Consider the following 18320-nt stretch of genomic DNA (forward strand, 5'->3'; position numbering starts at 1 on the left):
GCTAAGGTACTGAGACATTAGATCTTTTTGGTGAGGAAACATTGAGGTCTTTTGAATATGTTTAGTTGTTTAGCGAGATTCATGTCAAAGGGTGCATTGTAGTCGGTGATGAGCATAATAAGGGAGGAATAAAGTGGGACTATAACTTTTTGGACCTTGCGGAGATAAAATGAAGATTAGCCATATAATTTGGTAGGATTTTCTAACCAGTGTAGAGATACTGTAGTCGAACGACAATCTGTTACTAAAAAAGTTATCCAAACCCATGATGATTGTGATGGATTTAAGGAGAGTGCGACCTATATGGTAAGTAGCAGTAATGCTAAAATTAACAAAGTAAGCTATATGGCATTTCTTGGCATTGAGAGTAAATAAATGATTAAGCAAAGCATTTATTAGGCCTAGGCATTGTTGGAAAATTGAGTATCATCATGGGATTTAATAACTGCCCCAGTTTGCAATCATCAGCAAACCTAATGAACCACAGTCAACTGATGTTAGTGTTCACACTAAAGCGGTACATACCAAAGAGGAGGGGGGGCTAGAGCACAGCCCTGCAGGTTTCCACTGGTGATGCTTTTCTATCTGAAGCAAACACCCCTGAAGTTACTGGTATCACTTCTATCAGATAACCAGTTACCTATCCAGCAAATTATATATGGGTAAATTTTGGATTGGGAGAGTCTGTAAATAATTCTGCTGTATATATTATTAATTTTTGGCAAAATCAGAAACAATTTTACCAGCTTTGAAGCCTGGCTATAATTCCAAAATGTAGATATTGTCTGAATTGTGAAATCTTGGTTAAAGCCTCATAACATCATGCCATGGTTTATTCAGTTAATATATAGTACATAACACAGCCAGAGTCCTGGGAGGTGAGCTGATGTGAACGTACTTCTATAAGTCATAAGTAACACTCACTGTGTAACCATGGCAATGCCCCAAAATAACTGTAACTATTAATCAAGCTGGCTAGTTTGTGATCATCACATATCACAGATTCGTCTTCATTATCAGCCTCCTGCAATTTCTTCCAAAACACTATTGTGGTGCTTTCACAAGTGTAGCAGTGCTTTACAAATGGGTGATTTAACATGCCTTAAAGCAATCAGTTCATTATCTGAACATGATTTTACCCAATTAGATATTGAGTCTACTAAACGAAATTAAGTTACTACCATCAAGCATATTAGATCAGAATTAATGTATTCCAGATATATTAATACATGGAGTATATATCACCCGTATAATCTCCAGTATTCAGTGATCACATATATTAATTTTTTAGTTGATACCAAATATGAAATGCAATGTCACATCTCACAAAATATTTCCACAGAAATGTCAAGAAAAAAAGGAGAAATTATAGCAAACACATGCTAGTCCTATGTAGCAAAACAGTCTGACTGAAAAATGACATTGCAGTACTTTTTTTAACAATCTTTGGATATGCAAGATATTATCAATGGAAAAAATCCACCTCCATGGATAAATGCAGACTTCAAGAAAATGAATGCAGTTCACAAACTAGCTAATGGTTACTGACAATGTATTAGAAAGCCAGCTGAAAGGACTAAACAAATTCAAACCATTACCGATTACAATGAAATGAGCATGTGTCTGAAATGAAGCATAAATCAGGAATCTTTGCAGCTTTTTTTAACATTTTAGTTCAGTTCAGATATGAAAACTGATAAGTATAAAGTTAAGCATTATTGCAAAATCAAGTAAGGCATTTTTACTGTCTCATTTTTCATAAAGCCCATTAAACATGGAAATCACAGACTTTGCTGGTTCATATGGCCCTTGTCATGAGTTTCTTCCTCGTGTGCTGCTTTCATTAGTGTGCTTCTGATGCATATTACAAACATATCAATATTCTTCTGTGAACTGTAGAAAGTTGTTAATATCATACCCATTCCAAATCAAGTACATAAACCTTGGTCAGATTCATATTGATCAAATTAATTTCAATCACCACTAGTTAACATTCTCAAAGTAGCAGCAGCCATACAATTAGAAGCTCACTAAGAGGCTTATGGCCTGCTTACTGATCACCTGTATGGCTTTATAGCACACTTGTGCCATTATAACTCTCAGAAGACATATTCAGATGAGTGGATTTAGGCAAATCTATTTGTACACAAACACCCTTCTGACTTGCCTTGTGTTACTGTTGAATGAGATTTCATGGTATTGTATGAACACAGCAGTTCTATGATGTTTTTTATAATTGCTATAGCACCATTTGTTTGATTATATTGTGATATTATTTAACTTTATCATTGCATACTGCAACCTGAAGTATCTACAGCAGTTAGAATGATGGTCTCTTCACAGCACAGGTGTTACTAGATATGAAAACGGGCATCAGTCAGTTCGGTGCTACTGCTGAATAAACTAAGAAGACAACTTGGTTTATAAAACAGTCATCTGGCTTAGGAGTTTACTTGTATATTGGACTATTCAAGCATTTCCTAACCTTTTTTTCAGAACAAAGATCCTTCATTACAGTTTCTGTTCTAGGCACACTAATCCTTTCTCATTTTGTGAATGATTTACTTCAGGACCTTCCTACTTCCATGTTAGTCATGTATACAGGTGCCTTGTTTCTCAGTCTCACACTGAAATACTGACAAATTAAAAAATATAGGAAAATTCTATAAATTATAAATCATGTGATTCTTGGTAACAAACTAATAATCAATCCCCAATTAATCCATGCTTACTGATTTTATTAGTCAAACACAACATAATATTTGGACAACTTCTGCAGCATTACTAGTAAGTCCACATTAATCACTGACCAGAGTATTCAAGAGCCAGTGTATGGAACTCTCTTCAGTGTGCATTATGAGATTCATCCATTTCTTCCTAAGTAATTTTATTTTAGACTCTCTAAAGACTGTCACTCAACAGGAAATCTTAAAAAGATGGTGAAATGTTTTTGGTTATACATTTTCTTGCTACTGCAAGGATGGTCTATAATAAAGAAAGATTCTCATTTTTCAAGACACAATTATCATAGACATGACATAGTACTAAAAATTTAGATAAAAAGGAGAAGGAAACAAAAAATAAAGCTTTCAAGAAGTTATTTATGCTATACCAAATTAGATTTAGAGGACAATCAAAAATATCTTGTAGACATCTCCAACAATTTATGTTGTTATCTCCATTGAATTTAGAAATTTTGTTTGGGGTTAAAAAGCCTCTGTGTAAAAATTCCCATGTAAATATTCACCAGTGGTGTGACCAAGAAATGTTTTTGATAGAAGATAATATTTGAGATTTGTTTTCAGTAGTTTGATAGGAGACATGGTCCATTGCAATATGTCTCCAAACTTTATCATTTAGTTTTATTTTGTAATTTATAAAAATATTGTAAAGTTTTGAAATTAAATTATAATTTTTTGACTTGTATATAATTTCATAAAAAATAATTCATTTGGGATTTTCTTTAAATGTGAGCAAGAGAGAGAAACATAATTTCTGAGTCTGCATATTGACATTTTGTGTTAATTGCCAATTGTGAGGATCTGAACTGAATTCTATAATTAATTGCTGATAATCTTTAACTTTTTAATGTTAAAAACAATGTTGCCAACAACTAAAAATCATAAATTCCCATTTGATGAATATATTACTGTGCGATTTATTGACATGCTTAGTAATATTCAAAGGAATTATGGAATCAAACCAGATGTTGATATCTATATTAGAAAAAAAATAGTTTTAGAATAAGTTTGACAAAGGGAAAGTGTTATATTGTATCTAAGTTCAAAGATAATGCCAGAAGAAATTATCTTGACTAGTTGAATTATTAGAATGTAAAGTTACTTTGCTGTTTTTAAGAAGAGTTAAATGTAAAAATTTCTGATTAGAATTATAATTAGAATCAACCCAATTTCAGATAGTTTTAAAAATGGCTGCTTTAATATAAGGATCAATGTCTGAAAAATCAACTCCTCAATTCCAAAGTTCTAATATGATGAAGTAAAGATATTTTAGGTTTATTAGGAAACCAAAGAAATTTTAATAATTGTTTATTAATTTAACCGATATGATGTTTATTAGGAAGAAAAGTCGGGGCTTGTATAAAATATAATATTTTAAGCAAAAGAACAATTATTATTAACTGAAGTCTATCTTCAAAGGAGATAATAAGATTATAACATTTAGAAATAAGATTTATTATATTATGATACTATTGTTATACTATTTCATCTATAGATTGCCGAAGAGTGATAACTAGGTATTCAAATGAATGAACTTTATCACATATGATATGATTCTTATCTACTTGTATTTTTTCTTTTTATATGATATTTTACATTTAGATTTAGTTTGATTAAAGTGTTAACCTGAACTAGATTGAAATAGATTTATTGTAGTTTCTAGTTAAGTAAAAACCTATCTAGAATTTAGAGAGTTAATAAAATATCATTTGCAAATAACATCATTGTAGATGAATATTTTTTAAAGATGTCTATACCAAGAATATTTGAGTTTGTATGTATTAGAATGTCAAAGAGTTCTATGGCTAAAGCAAATATTGGAGAAAGTGGACATTTCCGTTTAGTACCTCTACTTGAATATGTTCTGAGGTAAAGGGAGCAATCTTTATGTACACAGTGTTGTTATTATGTATATTCTTTAACAGGGAAATAAAACTTTCAGGAAATTAAAATAAATGAAGAACATTAAATAAAAATAAACTTCAGTTAAAAGAATCAAATCATTCTCAATGTCTAAGCTACTTAATAAAGCTGCTTTATTTGTATTATTCAAAAAATCTTTAATAGTTAATATAGGTTTAATATTATCATGAGTTTATCCTTGAAAGATAAAGACATTTTGATCATGATTAATTACTTGTTCTATAGGTTCTTTTAATATATCAGCAATGGTAGACATAAATATTTTACCATCACTATTTAAAGGTGAGATAGGTCTATAAGGATAGCTTAATTGAGAGCTTTTATTTTCTTTTAAATTAGGAACAATTAAAGAATATTTCCAAGAAGGTGGAATCTTGTTTTGAGATTGAATCTCTATTAATGTTTTATGAAAAAAAGAAATGATAGAGGGAGGAATAACTTTATAAATGTTGATTATTATACCATCTATATCTGGAGATTTATTAGATCTTTTTTTTATTTTGTCAACATTTTTTATAAGAGATTTGTTTATGTAAGTTATTTAATTTTGATTAAATTTTCTTAATAATAATGAGTTAAGATTTAATGTTGAGGTTTTATTGTCTATGTTAAAATTTTGCTTTTGTGAAGTGTAATGAAATTTGAATGTATCAAGAATGTCTCCAATATCTGTGGATTTTTCTTATTTCTCTTGTCTCACTTCTGAAATATTAATTTTTGATTGCAGTTTGACTCTTCTTGATAAAATATGCATATGTTTGGGAGAAAATGAATAGAATGTGATTTTTAGTATTTCTAGAGCTAGATTTGATTTATGAGATAAAATATCAAGATACCATTTGTTTAATGGTTCTATTTCCTTTATAATAGATGTATTATTTTTAGTAAATGCTGATTTGGCCAGAAGGAGTTGAGACTGAATACTTTGTAATTCACAATCCCATTCCTTAATTATATTTTTAAACTCAGTTAACTATTTATCAAAAATGCAGCCCTTCAATGAATCCCATATAATAACTGTATTCATGTCAGGAGTATTTTCAGCTTCCAAAAAAAAAAAATAAATAAATAATTGAGAAATGAACCAAGGTTTAAAATCTTTAAGTTTAGTTATAGAAGTAGGAATTCATTAAAGAAGATACATTTTTAAAATTAGTTGAAGCCTTTACCAATAGATTATCATGATCAGAGAAAGGACAAGAAAATGTTAAAATTAGAAATCCTAGATATTAAGTCTTGAGAGACTACTATTTTATCTATTCTTGTCTGGGATCCATACCTAAAATCTTGAGAATAAAGCAATGAGCAAGAGTTTTTCATAATGAATATGTCATTTAGGTGAAAGGATTCTTTCCATTTAATGTGAGCTTTCATGGTAGGTGTCAATCTCAGATTTCTTTTTATTACTAGAATCCAAGTCCTTTAATATACAATAAAGTCTCGAAGTTTCTTAGCCAAACTTTGTCCCATACCTGGGAACCAATAAAGATTTACTAGAGTCCATAGCCTATTGTTGATTCTTAAAATGAAAAGAAAGGTAAAAAGACCATCTTTATCTTCATATTTGTGAATGATTAATAGAGAATCTATTTTTTCCAAAGAATCATGACACCCCTTCTGTAAGATTTAAAGGACACTTACACTAGAATTATATATTTACTTGGATTCCAATTTTTTTGTTCCTGATTAATGTGAGTTTCCTGAAGGAAGATGACTTGAGCTTTATATGTATTCAGAAACTGAATTAGATTAGATCTTTTCCTTGAACTGTTTAAGTCGTTAACATTTAAAGATAGCAAAGATATTACCATTTAAGGATAAATTAGATAGTTTAAACCTTTTTTTTAACCTTGAAAAAATAAGCAATATGATATAAATCAGTGTAGAGTTTTTATGTAACTGTGGAGAAAGAGGATTAAGAAAACAGGCCGTCTTAGAGAATAAATGAGATAATAATAATAATAATAATAATAATAATGTATTATTATTATTATTATTATTATTATGTATAACATCATAAAATTTAACAATAAATATGGAATTATCTAAATTCCTAACCAAACAGACAAACAATATCATATTATCCATCAGAACCTAAACAGATTATAGTTTTAAAAGCATAAGAAAAAAATCCTATCTGGTTGAGCACAGCAGTAAATAAATCTTCTAAAGAAGACATATTTTCTAAATAAGTAGCATAGATAATGAGCTATAATGTACAGCTATCTCAATTATGAAGTTACTTGCCAATAAAATATATGTACATATATATAAAGACTGATTATCCAGATATAGGAAGAGAAAAAAAACTTAAACTTAATTACAATCTGTGATAAGCCATATGTTACTTCTATTGTTTTTATTTATGAGGCTTCTTATTAAATTCAGATATACTGAATTAGTATTTGCATAAACAGTTTAATATCTGAAAATCAGTTGTTCGATGCTACAAAAACGATATCATAATGTTGTAAGATCAATACATACTGTAGCATTATTAATATTTAATCAATAACAAACTAAGTGTTTACGTAGCAATCAGCATATAACGTCAATCCAATTTTCAAGTTAAATAAAGACTCGATAAATCAAATAAACCATAAGTAATTAATCTATGTCCTCTATATCTGACAATATCTAACAATATAATTGTAACAAAGTTAAAACCAGGTGCAACTCCTACTTCCTTGAACTGGTGAAATTCTAAAATAATATATGCTAATTAAAGCTTGCTTAACAGGGGTTAATAGACAGCATGTAGGTCTACTAATAAAAAGTATAAGTGACCTCATAACAAATCCTTTTACTAATAGCATCTGTAAGAATATCATTTTAATCACAAATTAATATAGAGGCATAAACTCCTAATTTTTCTCCTTTTTCTTTTCCCCCTCTACACTCTTTCCTCTTACTGTATGTATGTATGTATAAATATATATATATATATATATATATATATATATATATATATATATATATATATATATATATATATATATATATATATATATATATATTCAACAAAACTAAGTAGACTGTGTGGATAAACAGGTGCTCTCACAACATTCCATTCTGATAATGAACTAATTCATGTTTCTTTTATCAGAAATGCATATCTTACATTTTTGACAACTGTCTGACTGGTTATTAAGCAAATTTCAGTATGTATATATATATATATATATAATATATTTATGGTTTCACTTTATAATCTCAAAATACTAAAATACTTATTTTTTTAGACAGTTTTCTTTTACATTTTGTAACTTTTCTTGAAATCCATCCATTTTTAAGAAGAACCCCTGAAGAGTAGATATCACTAATTATATATCTTTTTTCAAAGAAGTGCCAGCATGATAATGCTTGGAATTGCTAATTTTCATTCAAGTAACAGTCTCCAAATAAATGTGACAGGAACATTTTTATAAAACTTTATAAAATCTGAGAGTTAAATAGTTTTAACTATTATCAATTATAATGAAACATAACTTCCTAATAAAAATAATTTTCCTGTTATTAAATCAAATGCTGCAGAGCTCTAAAAAGTTTCTGCCTTCACTTAGCCATCTTGGCTCCACCCCTATTAGGCACTCTACATTTCTGATGATAGCTGAATACCTGTAAAATTCCTTTTCCTCCTTCCCTTTTAAGTTTCCTCATATTAGGCACCTAGCTTATACTTTTTCTTAACAAATTAATTCCATCTTTCTCATTTCATTCAGATTTTTTTACCAATATCCTTAATAGTAAAATACTTAAAAAGACTATGTTTATTGCCCACACACTTACTCATAATTTCATTCTTTCACTTTGTTCTCTTCTGCTTCTGTTCTTGATGATTGAAAAAAAATCTTCTTAAAGCATCTAATCCCAAACCGATTTATTTACCAGCTTTTCTCCACTAGCAAAGGCTCATAAAAAAACTACTCCACAAACAGTCCTTAAATATATTAATCGTCTCAGCTCATTTTAGTGTAGTTTTACATTATTTTTTCCCTTTTAATTCTTTTATTGAATTTTAAACAAGTAAATGAGTGATAACATTTAATTTAAAAAAAAATGACCAAAAAAGGGAAAATAAAAACAAAATTATTAATCATTTTTAAAAACACAACAGACCAACTATTTACAAGGGTTTCTACTAAACAACATGTATTCTAAACGTTTCCAGTAGTTAACAATTATTTTATGAGTGTCAGCAATTATTTATTTAGTAGTTTTTTAAAAAGATTTTTTCATATGTAGAAGTGATTCTGGAAACCTTGACTTGATGGTAATAAGTTCCAGTTGACAAAGTTCAGTTGCAATGTTCAAGAAGTCATTAAAAGATTTGTTTTCCAATTTCTAGTTATAATCTTTCTTGCAATTGTTAGAATACTCCATAAAAATTAATATTTCAATATCTTGACACAACCAGGTATTGCCCCGTTAAATAAAACTAATGATTTGGTTAAAGAAAATGTATAAGTAAATAGCACCTGTTAAAAAAAAAAAAAAAAAATTGATTTCATTCCATTATGGTTTAAGTATAACACAATCAAAACACATGTGTTGCCAGTCAGCTTTAAGTTCTAGTTTAAATCTCAGACTACCTTCCTTTTGGGCATGAATTCAATTCTATGAGGTGAAAAGAAAGAGTGTGCAAGAACCTTCATGAAAATAATCTCCATTTATGTGAACAGGTAGTTTGTTTTGATGATGATAATAGTGAATTTTCTATCCTCATCATTAGACAATTATTTATTTATTTATTTATGGAAGTTGGCAGAGTTAACAATGTTAATATTTGTAACCAAAAAGTTTATGCCACCAAAAACAATTGTGTCCCGGCACTATTAAGGCTGTCCTTTATATCCCACTTTCTCCTGCTAGACCTCCGTTGTAATCACCAGCATAGAACCACAAATAGACGAAATATACAAAAACTAATTCTTATAATGTTCCTCGAATTTAACTGTAGAGCTTTTCTCCCCGGGCGTCTGCTGAAAATGGACATGCATCTAGTCGGATTTTCCTAAAACAGCAACCACACCAAATCTGGTTACTATAGTCAGAAAGTGACGTCAGCATTACTATAGTAACCAGATTTGGTGTGGTTGCTGTTTTAGGAAAATCCGACTAGATGCATGTCCATTTTCAGTGGACGCCCGGGGAGAAAAGCTCTACAGTTAAATTCGAGGAACATTATAAGAATTAGTTTTCGTATATTTCGTCTATTTGTGGTTCTATGCTGGTGATTACAATGGAGGTCTAGCAGGAGAAAGTGGGATATAAAGGACAGCCTTAATAGTGCCGGGACACAAATGTTAATATTTGCATCAAGTGTGATGATGATGGACATGATTATAAATTAGTATAATAGAGGGTCACCAGAGAGACAAGATTGTGTTGGTTTGGACATGTGCTGTGGAGAGATGTTGGGCATATTGGGAGAAGGATGCTAAGGATGGAACTGCCAGGTATGAGGAAAGAGGAAGGCCTAAGATAAGTGTTATGGACGTGGTGAGAGAGGACATGCAGGTGACTGGTGTGACAGAGCAAGATGCAGGAGACGGGAAGGAATGAAAGAAAAAGTAGACAATTAGATTTGTTATTTATGAGCTTAAAATAATTCCACTAGCTCTCTTTATTATATCCCAACTCTTTTTTGATTGTTTTATGTATTTTAGATAAAAGACCTTTTCCAGATATTTTCTGTTGTACCAGTAAAAAGAATACTTCAAATAATTTAGGAATAGAATCTGTTAATCTTGGTTGCATAACTTTAATTTTACATTCTACAAATTATCTACAATTTTGCACATGCAACCACATATCTTCATCAAATCAAATGTGTTAATTATATGTTGAGCAGTATACAATTATATTTATCCATTACCTGAAACCAACAAATCAGATTATTTTCTTTAAAAGTAATCGTAGTCAAATTTAGAGTGGAAATATAATTTGGGTAAAAGCTATTGGAAAGATGAGAAATATTGCTTTATACATTGGATTTCTGTAAATAAAATTTCTCAGACCATTCATTATAATGGAAATATAGGAATAATTGATTGTTTGATTAAAGTTATTAAAGAAGTAATATTTTAATAACCAGAATAAGGACTTTTTTAATTAAATAATAATGTTAAAGTCTAAGACAGCTGGATTGTATGCAAAAACTTTCTTGAAGTTCTTTCCACTTAGCAGTATAATAATTGTTAGACCAAAGAGGTATTGTTTTAATGACAGATGATTGAGAATATAATTCTAAATCTGGTAAGCAAGGGCGCCCGCAGGCAGGTGCAAGGGGGTGCACTTGCACCCCCCTGGAATCGGCTGGCCGAGAAATTAATTTTATTTTAATTTAAAAAAAAAAGTTTTTTTTTTTTAAGAAAGGGCATTCCTGTTTAAGAATGCCCTTTGCATCCCGTTTTAGGCACCAGAACCATAGGGAGAGGAGGAGGGAAGCACCCTCCCACATTTACAGCTGTAAGACCTGACTCATGTATGTGCCGCACGCTATGTAATTTAAAACACAAAAGTGCGCGGAAAAAAAAACGATCGCATCAGTTCCTGGTAGCCACACTAAGTCAACTCCCACAGGTCGGTAAGCTCCATTTCATTTAATTTCTATATGCATTGCAGACTGAGCTGTGCTCTGTTTCATTTCCTTATGCAGAGCTGTGTTCCGTTTCAACAATCCTAAACACAACTTAAGCGGCCCTATAATCAGTTTAGATGTGAGGTTAATTTTATAAAACACTAAACTGTGGCCTGAGCAATTCCATAGTGCCAAATACGTAGTTGCATCTTCTCATCCTATGACTGCTTTACTTTTGCTTTAAGTTGCTGCACTGCTTGGTATGCCATATATGGTTTATTACTATCTTCTGTGATTCTTTTCTTCTTATGTAAGTATTGGTAACTCCTGTAATAAACAAGTTAAACACATGACGTATTAATGTTTTTCAATTGCTCTTTGTTGTACTTTTATTCGTGTGCACATACGTTCCACTTCTTGATGCATTGCATTTTACTTAATTAACTGAAGATAGAGTCACAATACCTTTGCATACGGTCGTGTATTGTATCACAGTTCATAGAAACTGCATTGTAAAAAAAATACAATGGACTACAATAATCTAAACACACTCCAAACTGTTTACAATATGTATGTCAAGGGTTTAGTATGCAAATATGTTCCAGTAAGCGCCACTGACATGTTGATTAGCCGCCTTCTGTTCCAAAAAAAAGTGCGCTCTCAGTTCCTATGCCGTATGCGAAACATAATATGAAAATCTGAGTCCAAACCAAAGAAAAGTATCTCATTGGCTATTGGTACACACTATTTGTTGTACCCGCTAGGCTCTTCCCCTCTGAAGGAACCATGAAAGCAGTACTTTGCTTAAAGAAGTGCGACTTCATACTACAGACACACACAGAAGACAAAACATAAATTAACGATACCGACAGCAAAGGTAAATTTACCACTGAAGTACACTAAAATCTATACACATCACTAATAAACTGCACCCCTTAAAAATACAAGTCCATCATGCACTTGTTTGGAAAAGTAGTTTATATCTGAAGTAAGATGTATTTGTTTCCTGGAAGTAGAGATGGGTGGAATTTAGCTAGAACTACAAGAAAGTAGTTGGGCTGATAATGGAAAGCACTCAGTAAGAGTGTTGCCCTGATAATGGAAAAGTACCCTTATTTCATTACATAAAGCACCCATGGGGCTGTAAATGAAATGGTTGACTAATGTTACTTTGCATTTCAATTTCTTCCCAAGAAATTCTGTAGCTCATGCTGTTTTCATGATATTTTAGCAAAGTAATGCTCTAAACTATTTTCAATTATCTCCAGTGATTCCATTATTCTGTTTTGCTCTCAGCACTTCAGGTTTGGCACAAATTGTAATAGTTAAGAAGTTGAGTCGCACTGTGAGTAAAGTACATAGGTAATATTATTCAGCTCTTTAATTAGACCTATTTGTAGTTATTGATCTACTACTTATTTTTCTTTGGTAGCATAATTTGTCCATTGGTAGTAAGTGACTTTTTTATTTTAAAAACAGTCTGGGTTTGAATAACTGCACAAATATATATTTGTCCTGTGTGTCATCAAGAAGGTACTTTGTCAGAAGCAGGTGCAGATTCTAGCAATGTTCTAAGTTCATGACAGCAATATTTATAATCTGTTCCTATTTATTTTAGGCTTTGTCCAGATTTCTTGCACTAAGAGGTTGAGGTGTGTGTGAGAGAGAGAGAGTGAAATGCCCTAGTTAGAGTTAGTAGGTGGATTTTATTTTCAAGTGCATTTTCAAGGAATTGCGAGCTTCAAGGGAAGAGAAATTTACAGCTGCTCATGCTAAGCCTACTTAAAATGTGCAACTGTTTTATTTAGCAAATGGTATCACTATTGTGGTATAGAATTTTTAAAGCAGCACAGCAGGTAGCATACTTGCATCTTGATACAGAAGGCTATAGGTTCTACTCCCACAACATGCAGATTTGTATTTTAAGGAGGTGGAGTGCTACAGTCCTGAGTATGTCCTCCTTTGGATGAGATGAATAACTATGAACTTGTTTTTCAGCTTGCCACCCATTCCCTATTGCAATATACCAACTTACCATTTTTTAATATAACGTAGGCAATTTATTCTTCAAGGGCAGCAGGCATTGAATTTGTAGATTAAACACTGAAATATAAAGTTGTTTTCTAGCAACAACCTCTTCACTGGTTTCAGATCTCTTTAATGTGGAATTATTCAGATGACTTTTACTTCTGCAAAGATTCTGCATATTAATTGATATTGGTGGATTGTATGACAGAAGTTTGAGTAGAGTGGCCCTTTATGGTTGAAATGTTATGAATTGGGCAGGTTGTCATTATTGTTGATATGATTTGTTTCATTGTTTAAAGGAAAAATGTTCAGAACTATAAATTTAAAACATGCTCTAATAAGTGGTGCTGTATTATACAAGGGATATAATTCAATTATTATATAGTATAATTAATACAGTCAGGAAGGTGAATCAAATAACTTTTCCATGGTTCTAAAAATGTGTGCAAGGAGCCTATAATTTGAAAACAGCCCAAAGGTAAACTTACCCTGCCACTGGCCAGATGCATTTTCTTTCAATGTGGGTTTCAATGTTGTTTCAGTGAATGTGGGTTTCAAAGGTAGAGAAGTTTTAATGCTAAGTCTGTTTTCATTGTAAGACTATTGCTTTGTTTAGGTTTAGTAAATGTCTATCAGTGTTTGTGCTATAAAATTTTAAATAAAAGTTGTAAATGAAATCCAAATATCTGTAATCATTGTAGAAGTAAAGCATAAAACAGTATGCACACTGAGAGATTTGAACAATGTCTATGACAAATGGGGCGAAATAGCCAAGTAATGGGACACTGGAATGGCTGCATGGGTGGGGGTGTGGCTGAGTGGGCAGGGACATCAGAGGGGGTGGGGCTTGGGTTTGCACTCCCCTGCAAAAAATCCTGCGGACTTCCTTGTGGTAAGCCAATATCACCAACCAATCAGTCATGATAGAGAATATAATTCTAAATCTGGTAAGCCAATACCACCAACCTATCAGTCTCAAATATGATGATTTAAAGCTATTCTGTGATTGTTAGGGAACCACAAACATTTTAAAATTAAAGAATTAAACTCTTTTATACAGTTTCTGGGAGGACAAAGAGATAATGACTGTAGAATATATACAATTTTTGGTAAGATATTTATTTTAATTAAGGACAGTCTGTAATCCATTGCAAAAAAAAATATCTCATTGATTTATAAGATTCCCTATAGAAGTTAAACTATTGTTTTAATTGATGGTTATTATTTTGTTGATGTTTTCATCTATAGCTATTCCTAAATAACTTATCTTTTTTTTCATGGACAATGTATTTATTAAATCTTTTTTCCACATCATTAAAGTTATAGTTTATAGGTAAAATTTTCTTTTATTTTCATTAAAACAAAGACATTTTTTTCTGGAAAATGTCCATTGAATTAAAAACAGCATAAAGTGAATTATTACATTTCTTCAAGATCATAAGACTATCATCCATGAACACTTAAATTTTAGATGTTAAATTCTTGCCTATCTGAATACCTTTAACATTTTAGGTTGATCTTATTAAATTAATATATGGCTGTATAGCTAAGATAAAAAGGAAATGTGAGAGTAGACAGCCTTGCTTGGTTCCTTTGGAAATCTTAATTGATTCTGAAGTGTGTAAACCTATTTTACATAAGCATAACAATCTTCTTAAAGGAGATCAATGAGATATATAAACTTAGTTGGAAAATTACTTTCTTCTACAACCAAATAGAGATAATTCCAATTTACTGAGTCAAAAGCACTATCTATAGCCAAACTTACTGTTTGTTCTATTTGTATTCTTTTGATGTTGTCATAAGAATTTCTGTTTAAGATAAAACCAGTTTTGTCATCTTTAATCAAAATGGGGAAAATTACTTTAATCTGTTAACATGAGTAGCCAAAAATAATTTTTAATCTACATTTAATAAATAGATTGGTCTATAAAAAGAATGATTTACAAGATTTTTGTCTAATTTTAAGATTGGAGAGATGGGTATGTTTCCAGGAGGGAGGGACATTGCCAATTCTTTAGCTAACATGAAAACTTTAAGTAGTATAGCTGAGGCTTCTTTTAGCATTAACTTATAAAGTTCAGAAATAATTATGTCATTACCAAGGGCCTTATTGGATTTTAAATTAATTTGGGATTTTAAGTCAGAATGTTCCTGAAATTTACTTGTGGATATTAAAAGTATATCTGGAATTTACTTTTGGATATTAAAAGGATTTTAAAGTGCATTTACTTTACCCTGGTACCCAGTGATTTCTTACTTCATACTAATTCAGAGAGTGAAACAGGCCTGTCAACAACTTTCGTCTGATCTTCAGTTAATGTTTTTCTTAGTATTATTTCTTAAAAACTTTTTTAAGTTTCTCTTGCATGTCCATAGTTAGATTATTGTTGTTTAATGCATTAAAATGATCTCTAAAGTCTGTCAAATATCTTCCAAATCAGTGATCTTTTTTCTTAGTGGAATAGATTTCCTTAATATGATTAGATTTATTAAATATTTTTGTTCTAATGGACAGCTTGTGCACAGACTTAGGGTTAGCAGAAAAGTTGACTATTTTGATCCTTTCTAGGTTAATCATAGTTTTATGATTTATGATTTCTAAATATTTGTCATTTAGATTATTTTTCTTCTTTGCCATGTTTGTATTTGTTTTCTGGCTGTCTAATTTTAGTTTGTTTATTTTTTTATAAGTCAATTAATTCCTTATCCAATTGTTTTTTCTTCAAGGCATACCAGGTTATAATTCTACCATATAAATATGATTTTAAAGAATCCCATAAGTATACCTTGGAATTATTCTTTATATAATTAATTTCAATAAGGTCTGAATTTCTTTTATGAAAAAGTCTTTGAAGTCTTTTAAGCTAGTTATATGAGCCAGTATGCACTTTATGGGACTATTGTTATTGGATTTTAAGAGTAAATCAAAAGTTACAGCATTATGAAGTAAAAGTGGACAACATACCACTTTAACGTTGCCTAATTTATTTATTAGGTCATTTGATATATAAAGTCTGTCTATTATGGCCTGGCTTCCATGCCTATGTGAGTAGTGAGTGAAAAAAAAAAAAGAATCTGGGTCTGCGAAATCATAAATATTCTTAATATGTATTAAGTCAATACATTTTATTAATTCCTTTGCTGACACAGTTATTTCCTCTTTCTAATAGTAGTGTCCTCATTATTTAAAATACAGTTAAAGTCTCCTGCAAATATAATACTACTTTTTGAAATTTGAACAGTCTGATCAAGATGTTGTTTAACAATCCTAACACCTGCTCCAAGAATCCAATATAGATTAATAAAAGTGTATGAGTTTCTATTAGTTTCTAATGTTATCAAGCAAAATAGTCCTTTGTTGTCTTCATAAGGACCAGTAATCTTGGGTATGGGTAGGGAATTTCTCCACAAAATAACCACCCCTCTTTTATTCTGATTATAATGAGAACTAGTTATGACAAAATATGATTTAGTATTAATTCTGTCTAGGTCAGTTTGTAATAGGTGTGTCTCTTGAAGAAAAAATAATCTGGGAATTAAATAGTTTAAAATTGTATTTAGGTTCCTTCTCTTGCAACCATTAATATGTAAAGAGATGCATTTAAAATGAGCCATATGTTTATGTTAACAGGTCTCCATAAAAAGTTATCATAAATTCCAAACAGTAATTATGCCTTTGAATCACTTTCCAACGCGAGAATTGCTTACATGAAAAATATAATCTTTAAAATTTGACTGTTCACAATATGTATGATAATAGTAATAGTAGACACCCCAAAAACACACTACTTTTATTAATTGTAAACAGACAATTATAAAACCCTTCAAAGCCCACATGGAGTCTAAAACTACCTGTTCAAACAGCATAGCTATCCAAACATTCCTTCCCTCAACAATAGTGAGTTGGGTGGAAGAAAGACAGGGTTTGGGCGGCGCAGTGGTGCAGCGGTTAACGTTGTCGCCTCACAGCAAGAGGTTCTCTGGTTCGATTCTCGGCTGGGGTGCCTTCTGTGTGGAGTTTGCATGTTCTCCCTGTATTTGCGTGGGTTTCCTCCGGGTACTCCGGTTTCCTCCCACATTCCAAAGACATGCATCTGGAGCATTTCTCCCCGGGCCTCTGCTGAAAACAGGCTCTGTGGAACCTAGTCGGACGTTCCCAGTCAACAAATGTTAAATAAAATAAAAAAAAAATAAAATAGTGAGAGAACATCCTATCTGCTATTATCAGGGTAGATTTTTCACTTTAGAAAAGAAAAAAAAGAAAATTATAATTAAGATGCCTCTCATATAAATTATTATTATTTTCCAAAAATATTAGTAAAGATTTTTATGTATGAGAGGATAAATATCATCATTTTAACACTAATATTTTATTTGAAAAGATCAGCCCCATAAGGACTTGTCTAACAGAAAAAGGCTTAAACACTATTATGAAATACAGTTATTTACACATAGTAGCCTGCTGCTAAACCTGTAAATAATCACAAACTCTGTAAAGAGATTTTATGATGCAAAGGCTAAAGCCCCTGAAAAAAGTAAAAATATGTTGAACTGGCATGAGTACTGTTAGATATAAAACTTTTCTAATACATATCTAGTGTCAAAAGTCAAAAAGCTTCATTAGATATCAAACAAGTTTTCACCTTTCTAAAATACCTCCTAGAAATTAAAAAATGACAATCCATGTTATTAGTCTATTGAATTATTAAGCACTTATTTATCACTGCAATAAAAGATTTAAATATAAATGTTATAGTAAAATAAAATAATAAAATAAATAATAACAGCAAGAATTTCAGTTAAAAGGGCAGCAGCAACTACAAAAACACATGCTCTGAAGTGAAAAAATACAAATACGTATTCCATTCTCGCTGTACTATAGAAACCAAATAATGAAATGAAGTGAAATGAAATAACATAAAAAAGGAAAAAGATCATTTATATATATTGTCAAGCTTCTGCTTCAATTTACTTAAAATTTTGCTTGTAATAATGTGGATGTATATTATTGATTCAATATCGACAGCTATATAAGTAGTCAC

The sequence above is a fragment of the Protopterus annectens genome, chromosome 8.part1 (assembly GCF_019279795.1).
Source record: "Protopterus annectens isolate FY-2018-M chromosome 8.part1, PAN1.0, whole genome shotgun sequence".
Lineage (NCBI taxonomy): Eukaryota > Metazoa > Chordata > Ceratodontiformes > Protopteridae > Protopterus > Protopterus annectens.